Below are 23,438 nucleotides of genomic sequence, written 5' to 3'. Positions count from 1 at the left end.
GGGGTCATGGAGCATTTTGATGACAAGCTCTTGGAGCACTCTGATGAGAAAACCATGGAGCCTTGTGATGAGAAGTCTCATGGAGCATTCTGATGAAAAGGGGCATGGAGCATTGTGATTACAGGGGTCTTGGAGCATTGTGATTACAAGGGCATGGAGCATTGTGAGAGATGTCCAAGGAGCATTCTGATGACATGCGTCATGGAGCTTTGTAAAGACCAGGGCATGGAGCATTGTTATTACAGGGGTCTTGGAGCATTGTGATGGAAAGGGAATGGATCATTGTGATGAAAAAGGCATGTAGCCTTGTCATGACAGGGTTCAAGGAGCATACTAACGACAAGTGTCAGGGAGCATTGTGATGACAAGTGTATTGAGCATTGTGATGACAAATGTCATGGAACATTGTGATGAGAAGTTCATGGATAATTGTGATGACGAGCCTCATGGGGCGTTGTGATAACAAGTGTTATGGAGCATTGTGATCACATGGGTTTGGAGCATTGTGATGACAGAGGTCATGGAGCATTTTGATTTCATTGTGAAGACAATAGCATGAAGCATTATGATGATGGGCATGGTTCGTTGTGAAGACAGAGTTCATGGAGCATTTAGATGAAAAGGGGTATGGAGCATTGTGATTACTTGGGTCATGGAACATTGTGATGACGAGGCCATGGAACATTGTGATGACAGGGGTGAGGGAGTATTGTGATGACTAGTGATGGAAAATTGTGATATCAGTGGTGAGAGAGCATTTTGATTTGAAGTGCATGGAGCTTTGTGATGATAATGTTTATGGAGTATTGTAATGACAAGTTTGGGGAGCACTGTGATGACAAGTGCATGGCACACTGTTATGACATGGGTCATGGAGCATTGTGCTGACAAGCGCATGGAGCATTGTGATGACAAGGGTCATGGAGCATTGTGCTGACAAAGGCATGCAGCATTGTGATGACAAGGCTCAGAGAGCATTGGGATGAAATGTTCATGTAGCATTTTGGTGACAATGTTCACAGAACCTTGTGATGACGAGGGCATGGACCATTGTGATGACAAAGTTCATGAAGCATTGTGATGACTGGAGTCACAGAGAATTGTGATGACAAGGGAATGGAGCATTGTGATGACGGGCATGGGGCATTGGTGTGACAAGTTTCATGGATTATTGTGATGACAGTTTGCATGGCGCATTGTGATGACAAGGGCATGGAGCATTGTGATGACAAGGTCATGGAGTATTGTGAAGACAGGTGTCAGGGTGCATTGTGATGGCATATGTCATGTTCCATTGTGATGACAATGGCATGGAGAATTGTGATGCCAATTGTCATGGAGCATTGTGAAGACAAAGGTAATGGAGCATTCTGATGACAAGGGCTTGGAGCATTGTGATGACAATGGTCATGGAGCATTGTGATGAAAAGCGCTTTTGAGAATTTTGATGACAAGTTCGTGAAGCACTGCGATGAAAAGCACATGGAGCTTCCTATGACAGGGGTCATGGAGCATTGCGATGACAAGTGCATGGAGAATGTGATTACAAGAGCATGTTACATTGTGATTTGAAGTGTCATGGAGCATTGTGATGGCAAGACGGTGGAGCATTGTGATGAGAAGACAATGGATAATTGTGATGATGAGCGTCATGGAGAACTGTAATGACAAGGGGCATGGAGCATTGTGATGACAGGGGTCATGGAACATTGTGATGACAAGGGTCATGGAGCATTCTGATGACAAGCTTGTGGAGTATTGTGATGACAATGGCAAGGAGCATTGTGATGAGTAGACCATGGACCCTTGTGATGAGAAGTCTCATCGAGCATTCTGATGAAAAGTGGCATGGAGCATTGTGATTACAGGGGTCTTGGTGCATTGTGATTACAAGGGCATGGAGCATTGTGAGAGATGTCCAAGGAGCATTCTGATGACATGCGTCATGGAGCTTTGTGATGACCAGTGCAAGGAGCATAGTGATTACATGGGTTTTGGAGCATTGTGATGAAAAGGGCATGGATCATTGTGATGAAAAAGTCATGGAGCCTTTTCATGACAGTGTTCAAGGAGAATACTGATGGCAAGTGTCAGGGAGCATTGTGATGACAAGTGTATTGAGCATTGTCATGACAAATGTTATGGAGCATTGTGATGAGAAGACCATGGATAATTGTGATGACGAGCGTCATGGGGCGTTGTGATGACAAGTGTTAGGGAACATTGTGATAACAAGGGTTTGGAGCATTGTGATGACAGAGGTCATGGAGCATTTTGATTTCATTGTGAAGACAACAGCATGAAGCATTATGGTGATGGGCCAGGTGCATTGTGATGACAGGGTTCATGGAGCATTGAGATGAAAAGTGGCATAGAGCATTGTGATTACAGGTGTCTTGGAGCATTGTGATGACAAGGGCATGGAGCATTGTGAATGAGAAGGCCATGGAGCATTCTGATGACATCCGTCATGGAGCTTTGTGATGAAAAGGGCATGGAGCATTTGTCTGAAAATTTTCATGGATTATTGTGATGAGACTGGGCATGGAGCATTGTGATGACAAGGACACGGAACACTGTGATACATGGGTCATGGAGGATTTTAATGACAAGGTCATGGAGCATTGTGATGAGAAGGTCAACGAACATTGTGATGACAAGCGTCATGGAGCTTTGTGATGACAAGGGCATGGAGCAATGTGATGAGAGGCTTCATGAAGCATTGTGATGACAATGGCATGGAGCATTGTGATGCCAAGGGTCATGGAGCTTTGTGATGACAAAAGTCATGGAGCATTTTGATGACAAGGGATTGGTGCATTGTGATGATAACGGCATGTAACATTGTGATGATAGGGGTCATGGAACATTGTGATGACAGGGGTGAGAGAGTATTGTGATGACTAGTGATCGAACATTGTGATATCAGTGGTGAGAGAGCATTTTCATGAGAAGTGCATGGAGCCTTGTGATGACAATGTTTATGGAGCATTGTGATGACAAGGATGTGGAGCACTGTGATGACAACTGCATGGCACATTGTGATCACATCGGTCATGGAGCATTGTGCTGACAAGCTCATAGAGCACTGTGATGACAAGTGTGATGGAACATTGTGCTGACAAAGGCATGGAGCATTGTGATGCCAAGGGTCACAGAGCATTGCGATGAAAAGTTCATGGAACATTTTGGTGACAAATGTCAAAGAGACTTGTGATGATGAGGGCATGGACCATTGTGATGACAAAGTCTTGAAGCATTGTGATGACATGTGTCATGGAGCATTGTGATGACAAGTGCATGGAGCATTGTGATGACAGGGGCATGGAGCATCGGTCTGTAAAATTTCATGGATTATTGTGATGACAGTGGCCATTGCACATTTTGAATGCAAGGGCATGGAGCACTGTGAAGAAAAGGTCATGGAGTATTGTGAAGTCAGGTGTCAGGGAGCATTGTGATGACCTATGTCATGGTGCATTGTGATGACAATGGCATGGAGCATTGTGATGACAAGTGCCATGGAGGATTGTGATGACAAAAGTAATGGAGCATTGTGATGAAAAGCACTTGGAGCATTGTGATGAGAAGTCTCATGGAGCATTGTAATGACAAGGGCCTGGAGCATTGTGATGACCAAGGCCACTGAGAATTTTGATGCCAACGTCGTGAAACATTGTGATGACAAGAACATGGAACTTGCTATGACAGGTGTCATGGAGCATTGTGATGACAAGTGCATGGATAATTGTGATGACAATAGCATGTAACTTTGTGACGAGAAATGTCATGGAGCATTGTGATGACAAGGACGTGGAGAATTGTGATGACAAGAGACATGGAGCACTGTAATGACCAGGGCATTGAGCATTGTGATTGCAAGACCGTGGAGCATTGTGATGAGAAGGTCATGGATAATTGGGATGACGAGCGTCATGGAGCACTGTAATGACAAGGGAAATGGGGTATTTTGATGACAGGTGTCATGGATCATTGTGATGACAGGGGTCATGGAGCATTGTGATGAAAAGGGCATGGAGCATTGTGATGAAAAAGGCATGGAACCTTTTCATGACAGGGTTCAAGGAGCATTCTGACGACAAGTGTCAGGGAGCATTGTGATGACAAGTGTATTGAGCATTTTGATGACAAATTTCATGCAGCATTGTGATGACAGGCATCATGGAGCGTTGTGATGACAAGTGTTATGGAACATTGTGATCACAAGGGTTTGGAGCACTGTGATGATAGAGGTCATGGATCATTTTCATTTCAAGGAGCATGGAGCATTGTGATGACAAGGGCATGAAGCAATGTGAACCCAAGGTTCACCGAGGATTTTGATGACAATTGGAATGAGTATTGTGATGTTAAGTGCATGGAGCATTGTGATGACAATGTCATGAAGCATTTTGCTGACAAAGGCATGGAACATTTTGATGACAACAATCATGGAGCACTGTGATGACAAGCGTCATGAAGCATTGTGATTACAGGGGTCATGGAGCATTGGGATGGCAAGGGCATGGATCATCGTGATGACATGGGTCATGGAGCATTTTGATGACAAGAGTCCCGGATCATTGTGTTGTCAGGGGTCATGGAGCATTGTGATGACAGAGGTAATGGAGCATTTTGGTGACAGGTTCATGGAGCATTGTGATGAAAATGTCATAGAGCATTGGGCTAAAAATATTCATGGAGTATTGTGAAGGCGGGGGTCATGGAGTATTGTGATGACAAGGGAATGGAGCATTGTGATGACAAGGTACTGAAGCACTGTGATGAGAAAACATTGGAGCCTTGTATTGACGAGTCTCATGGAGCATTCTGATGAAAAGGGGCATGGAGAATTGTGATTACATGGGTCTTGGAACATAGTGAAGAAAAGGGCATGGATCATTGTGATGAAAATGTCATGGAGCTTTGTCATGACTGGGTTCAAGGAGCATAATGACGACAGGTGTCAGGGAGCATTGTGATGAGAAGTGTATTCAACATTGTGGTGACAAAGGTCATGGAGCATTGTGATGATAAGACCATGGATAATTGTGATGAAGAGCGTCATGGGGCATTGTGATGACAAGTTTTATGGCACACTGTGATCACAAGGGTTTGGAACATTGTGATGACAGAGGTCATGGAGCATTTTGATTTCATTGTAATGAAAATAGCATGAAACATTATGATGATGGGCATGGTTCATTGTGATGACAGGGTTCCTGCAGCACGGAGATGAAAAGGGGCATGGAGCATTGTGATTACAGGGGTCTTGGAGCATTGTGATGAGACGTTCATGGAGCATTGGGCTGAAAATGTTCATGGAGAATTGTGATTACAGGGGTCATGGAGCACTGTGATGACAAGGGTCATGGAGCATTGTGATGACAAGCGTCACGGAATATTCTGATTAAAGGTGTCATGGAGCATTGGGATGACAAGGGCATGGATCATTGTGATGACAAGTATCATGGAGATTTTTGATGACAAGAGTCCCGGATCATTGTGTTGTGAGGGGTCATGGAGCGCGGGGATGACAGTGGGCATGGAGCATTGTGATGACAGGGGTCATGGTGCATTGTGATGAGAAGGTCATGGATCATTGAGCTGAAAATGTTCATGGAGTATTCTGATGACAGTGGTAATGGAGCATTGTGATGACAAGGGAATGGAGCATTGTGATGACAAGGTCCTGGAGCATTGTGCTGAGCAGACCATGGAATCTTGTGATGACAATTCTCATGGAGCATTCTGGTGAAAAGCGGCATGGAGCATTGTAATTAATGGGGTCTTGGAGCATTGAGATGACAAGGGCATGGAGCATGGTGATGAGAAGGCCATGGAGCTTTCTGATGACATGCGTCATGGAGCTTTGTGAAGACAAGCACATGGAGCATTGTGATTACCGGGGTCTTGGAGCATTGTGATGAAAAGGGCATGGATCATTGCGATGAAAAATGCATGGAGCCTTGTCATGACAGGGTTCAAAGAGCATACTGAGGACAAGTGTCAGGGAGAATTGAGATGACAAGTGTATTGAGCATTGTGATGACAAAGGTCATGGAGCTTTGTGATGAGAAGACCATGGATAATTGTGATGATGAGCGTAATGGGGCGTTGTGATGCCAAGTGTTATGGAACATTGTGATCACAAGGGTTTGGGGCATTTTGGTGTCAGAGGTCATGGAGCATGTTGATTTCATCGTGATGACAATAGCATGAAGCATTATGATGATGGGCATGGTGCATTGTGATGACAGGGTTCATGCAGCATTGAGATGAAAAGTGGCATGGAACATTGTGATGACAAATGTCATGAAGCATTGTGATGACTGGAGTCACGGAGCATTGTGATGACAGGGGTCATGGAGCATTGTGATGACAAGGGCATGGAGAATTGGGAAGAAAGGGGCATGGAGCATTGGTCTGACATATTTCATGGATTACTGTGATGACAGAGGGCATGGCACATTGTGATAACTAGCGCATGGAGCATTGTGATGACAAGGTCATTGATTATTGTGAAGAAAGGTGTCAGGGAGCATTGTGGTGACATATGTCACGGTGCATTGTGATGACAATGGCATTGAGCATTGTGAAGATAAGTGTCATGGAGAAATGTGAAGACAAATGTAATGGAGCATTGTGATGACAAGGGCTGGGAGCATTGTGATGACAAAGGTAATGGAGCATTGTGATGACAAGGGAATGGATCATTGTGATGACAAGGGTCAATGAGATTTTGATGACAAAAGTCCCGCATCATTGTGTTGTCAGGTTTCATGGAGCATTGTGATGACATGGGTCATGGAGCATTGTGATGAGAGGGGTCATGGAGCATTGTGATGACAAGGGTCTTGGAGCATTCTGATGACAAGCTTGTGGAGTATTGTGATGACAATGGCATGGAGCATTGTGAGAAAAAGGGCATGGAGCATTTTGATGAAAAAGGCATGGAGCCTTTTCAAGACAGGATTCAAGGAGCATTCTGAGGAAAAGTGTCAGGGAGCATTGTGATGACAAGTGTATTGAGCATTGTGATGAAAAAGTTCATGGAGCATTGTGATGACAAGGGCATGGATTATTTTGATGACAGGCATCATGGAGCATTGTGATGACAAGTGTTATGGAACATTGTGATCACAAGTGTTTGGAGCATTGTGATGAGAGAGGTCATGGATCAGTTTTATTTCAAGAATCATGGAGCATTGTGATGACAATGGCATGAAGCAATGTGATCCCAAAGTTCATGGAGGATTGTGATGACACAGGTAATGGAGAATTGTGAGGACAAGTGCATGGAGCATTGTGATGAGAAGGTCATGTAGCATTTTGCTGACAAATGCATGGAGCACCTTGATGACAAGTGTCATGGAGCTATGTGACAACAAGCGTCAAGGACCATTGTGATTACAGGGGTCATGGAGCATGGGGATGACAAGCGCATGGAATATTCTGATGACAAGTGGCATGGAACATTTTGATGGCTGTGGTCATGTAGCATTGTGATGACATGCGTCATGGAGCATTGTGATGAGAAGTTCATGGAGCATTGGGCTGAAAATATTCATGGAGTACTGTGATGACATGGGTCATGGAGCATTGTGATGAGAAAGGAATGGAGCAATGCGATGAGAAGGTCCTGGAGCATTGTGATGAGAGGACCATGGAGCCTTGTGATGACAAGTGTCATGGAGCTTTGTGCTGACAAAGGCATGGAGCATTGTGATGACAAGGGACACAGAGCATTGTGAAGAAAAGTTCATGGAGCATTGTGGTGACAAAGATCACAGAGCCTCGTGTGACGAGGGCATGGATCATTGGTCTGACAATTTTCATGGATTATTGTGATGACACTGTGCATGGAGCATTATGATGACAAGGGCATGGAGCATTGTGGTGACAAAGATCACAGAGCCTTGTGTGACCAGGGCATGGACCATTGTGATGACAAAGGCCATGAAGCATTGTGATGACTGGAGTCACGGAGCATTGTGATGACAGGTGTCATGGAGCATTGTGTTGACAAGGGCATGGAGCATTGTGATGACAGGGGCATGGAATATTAATCTGACAAGTTTCATGGATTATTGTGATGACAGTGTGCATGGTGCATTGTGATGACAAGGGCATGGATCATTGTGATGACAAGTGTCATGGAGCATTTTGATGACAAGAGTCCCGGATCATTGTGTTGTCAGAGGTCATGTAGGGTTGTGATGACATTGGTCATGAAGCATTGTAATGACAGGTGTCAAGGAGCACTGTGATGAGAATGTCATGGAACACTGTGCTGAAATGTTCATGGAGTATTGTGATGACAGGAGTCATGGAGCATTGTGATGACAAGAGAAAGGATCATTGTGATGACAAGGTCCTGGAGCATTGTGATGAGAAAACCATGGATCCTTGTGATGACATTCTCATGGAGCATTCTAATGAAAATGGGCATGGAGCATTGTGATTACAGTGGTCGTGGAGCATTCTGATGAGAAGGGAATGGTACATTGTGATGAGAAAGCCATGGAGCATTCCGAAGACATGCATCATGGAGCTTTGTGATGACAAGGACATGGAGCATTGTGATTTCATGTGTATGGAGCCTTGTGATGACAAGGCTGTGGAACATTGTGATGACTGGGATCATGGAGCATTGTTATGACATTTGTAAGGGAGCATTGTGATGACAAGGCCATGGGGCATTGGTCTGAAAAATTTCATGGATTATTGTGATGAGAGTGGGCCTGGAGCACTGTGATGACAAGGGCCTGGAACACTGTGGTACAGGGTTCATGGAGGACTGTAATGACAAGGGCATGGAGCATTGTTATGAGAAGGGCATCGAACATTGTGATGACAAGCGTCATGGACATTTGTGATGACAAGGGCATGGAGCAATGTGATGAGAAGGTTCCTGGAGCATTGTGATGACAATGACATGGATCATTGTGATGCCAAGGGTCATTGAGCTTTGTGATGACAAAAGTTATGGAGCATTTTGATGACATGTGTTATGGAGCATTTTGAGGTCAGGGGTCATGGAGCACTGTGATGATAAGTGCATGTAGTATTGTGATGACAGGGGACATGGAACATTGTGATGAGAAGGGTGAGGGAGTATTGTGATGACTAGTTATGGAACAGTGTGATATCAGTGGTGACAGAGCATTTTGATGAGAAGTGCAGGGAGCATTGTGATGAGAACCTGGTGGAGCATTGTGTTGACAAGCGCATGGAGCATTGTGATGACAAGTGTCTTTGCGTATTGTGCTGAGAAAAGCATGGAGCATTGTGATGACAAGGGTCATGGAGCATTGTGATGCAAAGTTCATGGAGCATTGTGGTGACAGGTCACAGAGCCTTGTGATGACGAGGGCACTGACCATTGTGATCACAAAGATAATGAAGCATTTTGATGAATGGAGTCACGGAGCATTGTGATGACAGCGGCCATGGAGCATTGGGATGTCAAGGGCATGGAGCATTGTGATGACAGGGGCATGGAGCATTTTGATGGTAAAACCCTGAAGCATTGTGATGAGAAGACCTTGGGTAATTGTGATGACGAGCATCATGGAGCACTGTACTGACAAGGGGAATGGAGCATTGTGATGACAGGAGTCAGTGATCATTGTGATGACAGAGGTCATGGAGCATTATGATGACAAAGGCATGGAGTATTGTGATGACAAGGGCTTGGAGCATTTTGATGACAAGTGTCATGGAGCATTGTGATGACAATGGCATGGAGCATTGTGATGACAATATCATGGATTATTGTTAAGATAGGTGTCAGGGAGCATTGTGATGACATATGTCATGTTCCATTGTGATGCCAATGACATGGAGCATTGTGATGCCAAGTGTCATGGAGGATTGTGATGACAAAGGTAACGGAGCTTTGTGATGATAAGGGCATGGATCATTGTGATGACAAGGGCCATTGAGAATTTTAATGACCAGGTCTTGAAACATTGTGATGACAAGCGCATGGAGCTTGCTATGACAGGGGTCCTGGAGCATTGTGATGACAAGTGCATGCAGAATTGTGATGACAAGCGCATATAACATTGTGAGGAGAAGTGTCAAGGAGCATTGTGATGATAAGGACGTGGAGAATTGTGATGACAAGGGACATGGAGCATTGAGATGACCAGGGCATGGAGCATTGTGATGGTAAAACCCTGAAGCACTGTGATGAGAAGACCTTGGGTAATTGTGATGACGAGCATCATGGAGCACTGTACTGACAAGGGGCATGGAGCATTGTGATGACAGGTGTCAGGGAACATTGTGATGACAGAGGTCATGGAGCATTGTGATGACAAGGGCAAGGAGCATTGTGATGACAAGGGCTTGGAACATTGTGATGACAAGTGTCATGGAGCATTGTGATGACATTGGCATGCAGCATTGTGATGACAAGGGACATTGAGAATTTTTATAACAATGTCATGAAGCTTTGTGATGACAAGCATATGGAGCTTGCTATGACATGTGTCAGGGAGCATTGCGATGACAAGTGCATGGAGAATTGTGATGACAAAAGCATTTAACATTGTGATGAGAAGTGTCATCGAGCATTGTTATGACAAAGAGGTGCAGAATTGTGATGACAAGGGACATGGAGCATTGTGATGAACAGGGCATGGAGAAATGTGATGTCAAGACGGTGTAGCATTGTGATGAGAAGGCCATGGATAATTGTGATGACGAGCATCATGGAGCATTATGATGACAAGAGCTGTGGAGCATTCTGACATAAGATATCACTTATGAAGGAAATGTAAACATGGCTACACATGAACAGAATTAGGAAAGAGAACAGAGTCTCACATTTAGAAAACTTACTTATGCCTGATTAAGGGGAAAGGAGAGGTGGGGAGATGAACAAAACCAGAGTTTGATATTAGCACAGGTACCATTGCATAATCCAAATACAGAAGAGACAAGACCTACTCCTTCCTCAGTGAACGGGACTCAACAGCCCTATTCACGCAGAGGAATATATCTGAGTAGTAAGAATCTTAACACCTACGTATTGATATGTCTCCATAAGGGAATCAAGTGTGTCTAGACCGGCATAAACAGGTCAGTGAAAATCAGCTCAACCTCATTATATAAATGAATTTCAAAAACAAAACAAAAAAACAGCGAAATTCTAACACAATTCCTTCAGGTGTTATGATGAAACCTGCAATGACCCTATCTAAAATGACAGCTGGATGAGACATAAGGCTGGACACTTGAGACTGAGAGGATTGGTGAGATTGGATGAGAAAATGCAGACCGTTTAAAGCAATAATGCATGCCACCAATTCCATGGGTCCCAAGTCGACAGGTAAAAGGGAATATCACTACAGTTATAACATGTATGTGAAACGTAGAGAATGGGCACACTGTGAATACGAAAGGATTCTAAAACTCAACTAATAGTCCCTATCCTGGTGCTCCAGTTTGAGTTTCCAACTGCTTTACTATCAATCTCCCAACTTGGAGAGACAAACCCTTTAACCTCCTGGTTCGCACAGGTTGCCAGTTTGACAGAGGATGAAAGGGAAGATGGAGAACCAATGAGAGAGTAGCTGTAAGGCATTTGGACGGGCACATGTCACTCTAATTTCCCGTCAGGAAGAAATATTAACCAAAGTCTCAGTCACCCGCCGGGAACCAGTACAGGTCCTCAACCAAAATTGTGGATTTGCTGTCAGCTTACAAAAAACGAGTTGAAAAATGGAGCTCTGGGGCACAGCATTTCAAAAACTGGCAGCGTAATGAACGACAACTATGGTCCAAAAATCTTTTGAAGGATGGCAATGAAGCGCACTTTAAAACAAGGCACAATAGCATGAAACAAATTTCAAGAGGTACTTTGGAATCACCTTTTAAGCACAGCAAGAGGGGCTCATTGTCGACAATGATGTACTTGGTCAAAAAGTGCATATGAGTTTTCTCCAGAATATTTTCAGGAGAAAATGCATATGCCCTTTTTGGCCAAGCAATCAAGCGGGCAATGCAAATCTGCACTACAAAGCAGTATCAATTCCCGTTGGACAAAAGGGACATCTGCAAAATGTGTAAAAACTAGAAAGGCAACACAGGCTCTGGAGAAGAGGGAGCCTAGTTATGCTGATGGGCGGGATGTAAATTGCCAACTGCCTCTCTGGAAGAATGCATTGTGTTCCCCCAAAAAAGTAAAGAACAGAGCTACAGAGCCAAGTGTACTTCCAGTTTAGGGAATATACCTTGGGAAAACTGAAAATCAATAAGAGAGAGCCACCACAAAATTTAGGGCTGCACTGCTTACAAGAACCTCAACTTGGGTACACCTGAAATATCCCAGAGAAGACAAAAATGGTTCAAGAAATTGTGGTACTTTCGTACGATGGAACATCTCTCAGCCATGAAATCAATGTCATAAGGCCAGTAGCAGCAAAATGAGTGGATTCAGATATGATGATTCTAAGGAAAATAAGTCACAGGGAAAAAGAAAGTTATCATAAGATACCACTTATGAAGGTCCTGTAAACATGGCTACACATGAAGTGAGTTAGGAAAGAGAACAGAGTCTCACATTCAGAAAACACCCTTATGCCTTCTTAAGGGGGAAGGAGAGGTATCTTGATGCATAAAACCAGAGATTGATATTAGTACAGGTACCGTTCCAAAATCCAAATACGGAATAGACAAGACCTAAACTTTCCACAGTTAAAGGAACTCAAAACCCCATATTTCCCGCAGAGGAATACATCTGACTAGTATAAATCTTAAAACCTATGTATCGATATGTTTCCATAAGGTAATCAAGTGTGTCTAGACTGGCAAAAACATGGCAGTGAGAATCAGCTCACACCCACTAAGGAGGTATTTCAATAACAAAACAAAAAAAAAAACAGGGAAATTCTTTAAAATTCCTACAGGGGCTCTGATGAAACCTGGAATGACCCTATCTACAATGACAGCTGGATGTGGCATAAGTCTGGACACTTGGGACTGAGAGGATTGGTGAGATTCGGTGAGCAAATGCAGAGCATTTAAAGCAATAATGTGTGGCACACATTCCAATGGTCCCAACTACGCAGGTTGAAGGGAATACTACTACAGCTATAACATTTACGGGAAACCTAGAGAATGGACACACTGTGAATACGAAAGGTTTTTAAAACTCAACTAATAATCCCTCTCCTGTTGCTCCAGTTTGAATTTCCAACTGCGTTACTATCAATCTCCCAACTTGTTGAGACAGCCCCTTTAACCTCCTGGTTCTCACATGTTGCCAATTGGCAGAGGATGAAAGGTAAGATGGAGAACAAATGAGAGAGTTGCTGTTAGGCATTTGGGCTGGCACATGTCACTCTAATTTCCCATAAGGAAGAAATATTAACCAAAGTCTCAGTCACCCGCCAGGAACCAGTACAGGTCCTCAACCAAAATTGTGGATTTGCTGTCAGCTTAAAAAAAACGAGTTGAAAAATGGAGCTCTGGGGCACAGCAATTCAAAAACTGGCAGCGTAATGAACGACAACTATCGTCCTAAAATCTTTTGAGGGATGGCAATGAGGCGGACTTTAAAATAAGGCACAATAGCATGAAACAAATTTCAAGAGGTACTTCGGAATCGCCTTTTAAGCACAGCAAGAGGGGCTCATTGTCGACAATGATGCACTTGGCCAAAAAGTGCATATGAGTTTTCTCCAGAATATATTCAGGAGAAAATGCATATGCCTTTTTTGGCCAAGCAAGCAAGCGGGCAATGCAAATCTGCACTACAAAGCAGTATCACTTCCCACTGGAAAAAAGGGACATCTGCAAAATGTGTAAAAACTAGAAAGGCAAAACAAGCCCTGGAGAACAGGGAGCCTAGTTATGCTGATGGGCGGGATGTAAATTGCCAACTGCCTCTCTGGAAGAATGCATTGTGTTCCACCAAAAAAGTAAACAACAGAGCTACAGAGCCAAGTGCACTTCCAGTCTAGGGAATATACCTTGGGAAAACTGAAAATCAATAAGACAGAGCCACCCCAAAATTTAGGGCTGCACTGCTTACAAGAACCTCAACTTGGGTACACCTGAAATATTCCAGGAAAGACAAAAATGGTTCAAGAAATTGTGGTACTTACGTACGATGGAATATCTCACAGCCATGAAATCAATGTCATAAGGCCCGTAGCAGCAAAATGAGTGGATTCAGGTATGATGATTCTAAGGAAAATAAGTCACAGAGAAAAAGAAACTTATCATAAGATAACACTTATGAAGGTCCTGTAAACATGGCTACACATGAAGTGAGTTAGGAAAGAGAACAGAGTCTCACATTCAGAAAACACCCTTATGATTTCTTAAGGGGGAAGGAGAGGTGTGGTGATGCATAAAACCAGAGATTGATATTAGTACAGGTACTTTTCCAAAATCCAAATACGGAATAGACAAGACCTAAACTTGCCTCAGTTAAAGGAACTCAAAACCCCATATTTCCCGCAAAGGAATACATCTGACTAGTATAAATCTTAAAACCTATGTATCGATATGTCTCCATAAGGTAATCAAGTGTGTATAGACTGGCATAAACATGGCAGTGAGAATCAGCTCAAAACCACTAAGGAGGTATTTCAATAACAAAACAAAAAAAACAGGGAAATTCTTTAAAATTCCTTCAGGGGCTCTGATGAAACCTGGAATGACAGCTGGATGTGGCATAAGGCTGGACACTTGGGACTGAGAGGATTGGTGAGATTCCATGAGCAAATGCAGACCATTTAGAGCAATAATGTGTGGCACACATTCCAAGGGTCCCAACTCTCCAGGTTGAAGGGAATATTACTACAGCTATAACATGTACAGGAAACCTAGAGAATGGACACACTGTGAATATGAAAGGTTTCTAAAACTCAACTAATAGTCCCTCTCCTGGTTCTCCAGTTTTACTTTCCAACTGCTTTACTATCAATCTCCCATCTTGGAGAGACAGCCCCTTTAACCTCCTGGTTCGCACAGGTTGCCAATTTGGCAGAGGATGAAAGGGAAGAGGGAGAACCAATGAGAGAGTAGCTGTTAGGCATTTGGACGGGCACATGTCACTCTAATATCCTTGCAGGAAGAAGAATTAACCAAAGTCTCAGCCACCTGCCGGGAACCAGTAGAGGTCCTGAACCAAAATTTTGGACTTGGGTCAGCTCACAAAAAACGAGTTGAAAAATGGAGCTCAAGGGCACAGCAATTCACAAACTGGCAGAGTAATAAAGGACAACTATCGTCCAAAAATCTGTTGACCGAAGCAACGAGGCAGACTAGAAAGCCAACCAGAATAGCAGGAAACAGATTTCAAGAGGTACATTGGAATTGCCTTTAAAGCACAGGAAGAGGGGCGAAACTTCGACAATGATGCACTTGGCTAAAAAGGGCGTATGCGTTTTCTCTGGAATATATTCAGGAGAAAACACATACGCCCTTTTTGGCCAAGCAAGCAAGTGGCCAATGCAAATCTGTTCTACAAAGAAGTATCACTTCCCACCGGTCAAAAGGGACATCCGCAAAATGTGTAAAAACCAAAAAGGCAAGACAGGCCCTGGAGAACAGGGAGACTAGGTATGCTGATGGGCCGGATGTAAATTGCCTACTGCCTTTCTCGAGGAGTGCATTGTGTTCCCTAAAACAAGTAAACAACAGAGCTACAGAGCCAAGGCCATTTCCAGCCTAGGCAATATACCTTGGGAAAATTGAAAATCAATAAGACAGAGCAACCCCAAAATTTAGGGCTGCACTGCTTACAAGAACCTCAACTTGGGTACACCTGAAATATCCCAGGAAAGACAAAAATGGTTCAATAAATTGTGGTACTTACGTACGATGGATTATCCCTCAGATATGAAATCAATGTCATAAGGCCAGTAACAGCAAAATGAGTGGATTCAGGTACGATGATTCTAAGAGAAATAAGTCAAAGAGAAAAAGAAACTTATCATAAGATATCACTTATGAAGGCCCTGTGAGCATGGCTACACATGAACGGAGTTAGGAAAGAGAACAGAGTCTCACATTTAGAAAACACTCTTATGTCTGCTTAAGGTGGAAGGAGAGGTGGGGTGATGCATAAAACCAGAGTTTGATATTAGTACATGTACCGTTCCAAAAACCAACTACTGAAGAGACAAGCCCTACAACTTCCTCAGTGAAGGGGACTCAAAACCACATATTTCCCAAAGAGGAATATATCTGACTAGTAAGATTAATAAAACCTATGTATTGATATGTCTTCGTAAGGGAATCAACTGTGTCTAGACTGGCATAAACATGGCAGTGAGAATCAGCTCAAACCCACTATAAAAAGAATTTCAAAAAGAAAACAAAAAAAGGGAAATTCTTTACAATTCCTTCAGGGGCTCTAATGAAACCTGGAATGACCCTATCTACAATGAAGGCTGGATGTGGCATAAGTCTGGACACTTGCGACTGAGAGGATTTGTAAGATTGGGTCAGCAAATGCAGACCATTTAAAGCAATAATGTGTGGCACACATTCCAAGGGTCCCAACTCTTCTGGTTGAAGGGAATATTACTACAGCTATAACATGTACGGGAAACCTAGAGAATGGACACACTGTGAATACGAAAGGTTTCTAAAACTCAACTAATAGTCCCTCCCCTCGTGCTCCAGTTTGAATTTCCAACTGCTTTACTATCAATCTCCCAACATGGAGAGACAGCCCCTTTAAACTCCTGTTTCTAACACGTGGCCAAATTGGCAGAGGATTAAAGGGAAGAGGGAAAACCAATGAGAGAGTAGCTGTTAGGCATTTGGAAGGGCACATGTCACTCTAATTTCCCAGCAGGAAGAAGAATTAACCAAAGTCTCAGCCACCCGCCGGGAACCAGTATAGGTCCTGAAGCCCAATTTTGGACTTGCGGTCAGCTCACAAAAAACGAGTTGAAAAATGGAACTCAGGGGCACAAAAATTCACAAACTGGCAGAGAAATAAAGGACAACTATCGTCCAAAAATCTGTTGAGGGAAGGCAACGAGGCGTACTTGAAAGCGAGCCAGAAATGCAGGAAACAGATTTAATGAGGTACATTGGAATCGCCTTTAAATCACAGGAAGAGTGGCACAAATTCGACAATGATGCACTTGGCCCAACAGGGCGTATGTGTTTTCTCCTTAATATATTCAGGAGAAAACGCATAAGCCCATTTTCGCCAAGCAAGAAAGCGGGCAATGCAAATTTGCACTACAAAGAAGTATCACTTCCCACCGGTCAAAAGAGACATCCACAAAATGTGTAAAATCCAGAAAGGCAAGACCGGCCCTGGAGAACAGGGAGCCTAGTTATGCTGATGGGAAGGATGTAAATTGCCAATTGCCTCTCTGGAGGAGTGCATTGTGTTCCCTAAAACAAGTAAACAACAGAGCAACAGAGCCAAGGGCACTTCCAGTCTAGGGAATATACATTGGGAATCCTGAAAATCAATAAGACAGAGCCACCCCAAAATTTAGGGCTGCACTGCTTACAAGAACCTCAACATGGGTACACCTTAAATATCCCAGAAAAGACAAAAATGGTTCAAGAAATTCTGGTACTTACGTACGATGGAATATCCCTCAGCCATGAAATCAATGTCATAAGGCGAGTAGCAGCAAAATGAGTGGATTCAGGTACGAAGATTCTATGTGAAATAATTCACAGAGAAAAAGAAACTTATCATAAGATATCACTTATGAAGGTCCTGTAAACATGGCTACACATGAACTGAGTTAGGAAAGAGTACAGAGTAACGAATCTTATCATAAGATATGACTCATAGTGGGAATGTACACATGGATACACATGAACTGAATTACAAACACAACAGAGTCACACATTTAGAAAACAATCTTCTACCTGCTTAAGGGGAAAGGCGAGGTGGGGTAATGCATAAAACCACAGTTTTAAATTAGCACAGATACCGATACATAAACCAAGTATGTAATAGACAACACCTACTTCCAGCACAATGAACTGGACTCAACACCCCCTATTCATTGCAGAGGAGTATATCTGACTTTAAGAATTTTAAAACATATGTATTCTCATGTCTCCATAAAGGAATCATGTGTGTGTATAACGGCATGAACACTGCACTGAAATTCAGCTAAACCCCCCGTATAAAAATAAATTTCAAAAGCAAAATGTAAAAACAGCGAAACAGAGAGAAATTCTTAAAAATTACGTTCAGGGCCTGTGATGCAATGTGGATCGACCAACTTTACACCCACCTCTGGATGAGACATAAGACTGGACATTTGGAGCTGACAAGATTGCTGAGATTGTGTGAGCAAAAGAACACCACTTAGAGCAATACTTTGTGCTACCCATTCTAGTGGTCTCAACTCTCCAGGTTTAAGGGAATCTTCCTACAGTTAAAAATGCATGGGAAACCCAGTGGTTAGTACACTGTGTAATCGGGAAAGTTTTCTAAAAGCTACCTCATTTTTCCTTTCATCGTGCTGGGCTTCGCCATTCCATCTGCATTACTGAAAATCTCCCCACTTGGAGTTTCAGCGGCTTTACCCTCCTGTTATGCACAGTTTGCAAATTGTGCAGAGGATGAACAGGAAGAGGGGAAACAAATGAGAAATTAGCTGTAGGTATTTGGATGGGCACCTGTCTCTCTAGTTTCACCTCAGGAAGAAGAATTAACCAAAGGCTCAGCCTGCAGCCCCGGAACCAGACTAGGGCCTAAAGCCATCCTGCGGTATTGCAGCCGGCTCACAAATAGGCGATTTGAAAAATGGAAATCACGGGAACAGCAATTTACAAACTTGCAGAGTTATAAGGGACAACTATCATCCAGAAATATATTGAGGTAAGGCAGTGAAGAGGATTTGAATGCAAGGCAGAATTTAAGGAAACAGATTTCAAGAGGTAGATTGGAGTCGTCTTTAAAGCACACGAAAAGCGACAGAACTTCGACAATGATGTCCTTGGCCAAAAAGGGAGTATGTGTATTTTCTTGAATATATTCAGGAAAAAATTCATACGCCCTTTTTGGCAAAGCAAGCCATCAGGCATTGCAAATCCACACTACTTAGAAGTGTCACTTACCACCGGTCAAAAGGGCCATCCGGAAATAGTGTAAAAACCACAAATACAAGACAGGCCATGGAGAAAAGGGAGCCTGGTTACGCCGATGGACAGAATGTAAATTGTCAACAGCCTCTCTGGAGAACTGTATGTTGTTTTCTAAAACAGAGGTACAGAGCATAGCACACTTCCACTCATGGGCGTGTATTTTGGGAAAACTAAAAATCCACAACACACAGCCACCCCAAAGTTTATGGCTGCTCTGTTTACAAGAACCTCAACTTCGGTACACTTTAAATACACCAGGAAAGGAAAAAAAAATGGATAAAGATGTTGTGGTACTTATATACAATGGAATGTCACTCAGACATAAAATCAATGTCATAAGGCCAATAGCAGCATAATGAGTGGCTTTAGGTACAATGATGCTAAGTGAAATGAGCCACAAAGAAAAAGAAACTTATTGTAATATATCACTTATAGAGGGGATGTAAACATGGCTACACATGAACTGAATTTCAAAAGAGAACAGAGTTACACATTTAGAAAACACACTTATGCCTCCTTAAGGGGAAAGGTGACGTGGGGTGATGTGTAAAAGCAGAGTTTGAAATTAGCACAGATACCATTCCATATACCAAATATGTAATAGACAAGACCTACTCCTTTCTCAATGAACTGGACACAAAACACCCTATTCACTGAAGAGGAATATATCTGACTGCTAATAATCTTGAAACCTATGAATTTATATGTCTCCATAATGGAATCAAGTGTATGTAGATTGGCATAAACACAGATCAACGGAACAGGACAGAAAGCTCAGAGATAAACCTACATACCTATGGCTATCTCATCTATGACAAAGGAGCTAAGGATATACAATGGAGAAAAGACAGTCTCTTCAGTAATTGGTGCTGGGAAAACTGGACCCCTACACATAAAAGAATGATATTAGGACACTCCATAACACCATACACAAAAATAAACTCTAAATTGATTAGAGATCTAAATATAAGACCAGACACTATAAAACACTTAGAGGAAACCATAGGCAGAACACTCTATGACATAAATCACAGCAAGATCCTTTTTGACCCACCTCCTAGAGAAATGGAAATCAAAACAGAAATCAACAAATGGGACCTAATGAAACTTAAAAGCTTTTACACAGTACAGGAAAACATAAACAAGATGCAAAAACAACCCTCAGAATGGGAGAAAATATTTTCAAATGAAGGAATTGAAAAAGGATTAATCTCCAAACTTTACATGCACCTCATGTAGCTCAATATCACAAAAACAAACAACCCAATTCAAAAACTGGCAGAAGACCTAAATAGACATTTCTTCAAAGAAGATATACAGATTACCAAGAAACACATGAAAGGATGCTGAACATCACTAATCATTAGAGAAATGCAAATCAAAACTACCGTGAGGTATCACCTCACAGCAGTCAGAGTGGCAATCATCAAAAAAAAACCTACAAAACAATAAATGCTGTAGAGGCCTTTATTGGAGAAAAGGGAACACACTTGCACTGTGGGTGGGAATGTAAATTGATATGGGCACTAGGGAGAACAGTACGGAGGTTCCTTTAAATAACTAACAATAGATGTACCAAACGACACAACAATCCAACTACTGTGCATTTGCCTTGCGAAAACCATAATTCAAAAAGAGTTTTGTACGAAAATGTTCATTTCAGCTCTATTTACAATAGCCAGGACATGGAAGCAACCTAAGTGTCCATCGACAGATGAATGGATAAAGAAGATCTGGCACATATATACAATGGAATATTACTCAGCCATAAAAAGAAGCAAAACTGACTTATTTGTACTGAGGTGGATGGACTTAGAATCTGTCCTACACAGTGAAGTAAGTCAGAAAGGGAAAAACAAATACTATATGTTAACAGAGATATGTGGAATCTAATGAAGAAAAAAAAAAGATTTTGAAGAACTTAGTGGCAGGACAGGATTAAGGACACAGAAGTAGAGAAAGGACTTGAGGACACCGGAAGGGGGATGGGTAGGCTGGGACGAAGTGAGAGAGTGGCATGGACATAAATACATTACCAAATGTAACACTGATAGCTACTGGGATGCTGCCACATAGAAGAGGTAGATCAGCTCGGTGCTTTGTGAACACCTAAAGGGGTGGGATATAGAGTTTGGGAGGGAGACGCAAGAGGGAGGGGATCTGGTGACATTTGTATAGGTATAGCTGACTCACTTTGTTATACAACAGAAACAAACACTCCTTGTAAAGCAATTATACTCCAATAAACGTGTAAAAGGAAAAAAAAAAAAAAAAAAGAAAGCCCAGGGATAAACCTACACACCTATGGTCAACTAATCTATTACAAAGGAGACAAGACTATACAATGGAGATAAGACAGTCTCTTCAATCAGTGGTGCTGGGAAATATGGACAGCTACATGTAAAAGAATGAAATTAGAACACTCCCCAACACCATACATAAAAATATATTCAAAATGGATTAGAGACCTTAATGTAAGACTGGACAGTATAAAACTCTGAGATGAAATCTTACGAAGAATACTCTGACGTAAATCACAGCAATATCTTTTTTGATCCACCTCCTATACTAATGAAATAAAAAAGAAAACTAAACAGCTGGGACCTAATGAAACGTAAAAGCTTTTCCAAAGCAAAGGAAACTACAAACAAGACGAAAAGACAACCCTCAGAATGGCAGAAAATATTTGCAAACGAATCAATGGACAATTGCTTTAATCTCCAATATATATAAACATCTCATGCAGCTCAATATTAATAAAACAAACAACCCAATACAAAAATGGGAGAAGATCTAAATAAACATTTATTCCAAGAAGACATAGAGATGGCCAAGACACACATGAAAATCTGCTCAACATCTCTAATTATTAGAGAAATGGAAATCGAAACTACAATGAGGTATCACGTCACACCTGTTAGAATGGGCATCATCAGAAAATCTACAAACAACAAATGCTGGAGAGGGTGTGCAGGTAAGGAACCTTCTTCCACTATTGTTGGGAATGTAAATCGATACAATCTCTATGGAGAACAGTATGGACGTTCCTTTAAAAACTAAAAATAGAATTACCATATAATCCAGCAATGCCACTACTGGGCATATACCCAGAGAAAACCATAAATCAAAAAGACACATTCACCACAATGTTCATTGCAGCACTATTTACAATAGGCAGGTAATGAAAGCAACCTAAGTGCCCACAGACAGACGAATGGATAAAGATGTGGTACATATATAAAATGGAATATTACTCAGCCATACATAGGAATGAAATTGGGTCATTTGTAGAGACCTTGATGGATCTAGAGACTGTCATACAGAGTGAAGTAAGTCAAAAAGAGAAAAACAAATATTGTATATTAATGCATATATGTGGAACCTAGAAAAATGGTACAGGTGAACCGGTTTGAAGGGCAGAGATAGAGACACAGATGTAGAGAACAAACATATGGACACCAAGGGGGGAATGCCATGGGAGGGTGGTGGTGGGATGAATTGGGAGACTGGGATTCACATGTGCACACTTATATGTATAAAATAGATATCCAATAAGAACCTGCTGTATAAAAGAAATAAATAAATTTTAAAAAAATTAAAAATAAATAAATAACATTTAATTAAAAAAACAGAAAAAAGGTTTTTCCCTTCATATAGACCTCTTTATATTAATGCATTATTTCCATGTTTATATCTGTAAATTAAAAAAAGAGGAATAAATAAAATCTACCTTGAACCAAAAAGAAAAAAAGAAAAAAAAAAACAAAAGAGAACCTACTAGTTATACAGAGGAAAATTGTATCAGGGCACTTGCTCCAGTGGTAAAAATTCTTAAGTTGGTCAGAGGTGTGAAATCGTCTCCCATGCAGTCAGCAGGGCTCCCCCCCACAAGGAGCATCCTCATTGCAAAGCTGGGGGACTGTGTTGAGGAGTCTGTGAGTAAATGTGAGCTGAGCCCCAATCCTGCTGCAGCTGAACTCTTCCCACCCTTTCCAGGTAAAACACCTGAATATGTACAAGAACTTGCAAGCCTAGAGGAAGGGCTGTGGAGTCACACAAGTGACAGCACGTAGGCCGACTTGGTGCCTGCAGGCCAGCCAGGATGGTCCTGGCCCCAGATGCTCTTCTGGAAGCTTTCCATTTCCCTGCTTTAGATACCCCTCCTGCCACGGCCCCCACTGCTTTTTTACTTCCTCACCACTGCCTGGGGAGAAATTCCAGCGGCAGGTATGGGTGACACATCCTCTTCTTTAGCAGGTGGCAGCCTGGCAATTCCTGCAGAAAGTCCATCAGAGCCCCCCTCAAACCGGGCCACCCACAAAGCCACGGCCCCT

This window comes from Hyperoodon ampullatus (genome assembly GCF_949752795.1).
Source record: "Hyperoodon ampullatus genome assembly, contig: SUPER_X_unloc_1, whole genome shotgun sequence".
Classification (NCBI taxonomy): domain Eukaryota; kingdom Metazoa; phylum Chordata; class Mammalia; order Artiodactyla; family Ziphiidae; genus Hyperoodon; species Hyperoodon ampullatus.
The sequence above is the reverse complement of the archived record's forward strand: the minus strand, read 5'-3'. Positions refer to the sequence as shown.